Source organism: Bactrocera latifrons, unplaced genomic scaffold (assembly GCF_001853355.1).
Source record: "Bactrocera latifrons isolate USDA-ARS-PBARC rearing strain unplaced genomic scaffold, ASM185335v1 scaffold_100, whole genome shotgun sequence".
Classification (NCBI taxonomy): Eukaryota; Metazoa; Arthropoda; class Insecta; order Diptera; family Tephritidae; genus Bactrocera; species Bactrocera latifrons.
In genome coordinates this window covers 507,853-508,360 of record NW_017534409.1, presented here as the reverse complement: position 1 = coordinate 508,360, position 508 = coordinate 507,853, and positions in this window count along the sequence as shown.

The window sequence follows — 508 nt, the reverse complement described above, 5'->3', positions numbered from 1 at the left end:
ACTCGTCACGATAACGCTGATGCACCATCGCATCGAGCCACGATTGTGACTGAATTCAAAGCCAAAAATACCATGAATACCATCGACCAATTACCGTATTCAGCCGCTGTGGCTCTGAGTGATTTTTTTGTTGTTGTCCAAACTTAAATTGCCGCACCGTAAAACTGGTTTTCAGTAGATCGAGGAGATAAAACGAAATTTGCTGAATAAGCTGAAGGTCATCCCAAAAAGAGTTTATGAAAAGTGTTTCGAGGACTGGAAAAATCATTGGCATAAGTGTATTACCTTGGGTGGGGACTACTTTGGAGACGAAAAATAAATTTTGATGAATATTTTAATAAYTTGGGTATAATTTAATTTTGTCTCAATTTAGTGTCTAAAGTCAAAGCGATGTCATAAAATGCCTCTGAGCTATAAAAATTTAAAAATAAAAAATCACGATTGTCATGTATTTTCCATGGAAAATTTGTACATGCTTTGGTCCAGTCCTTAATGTTAATATTAAGGG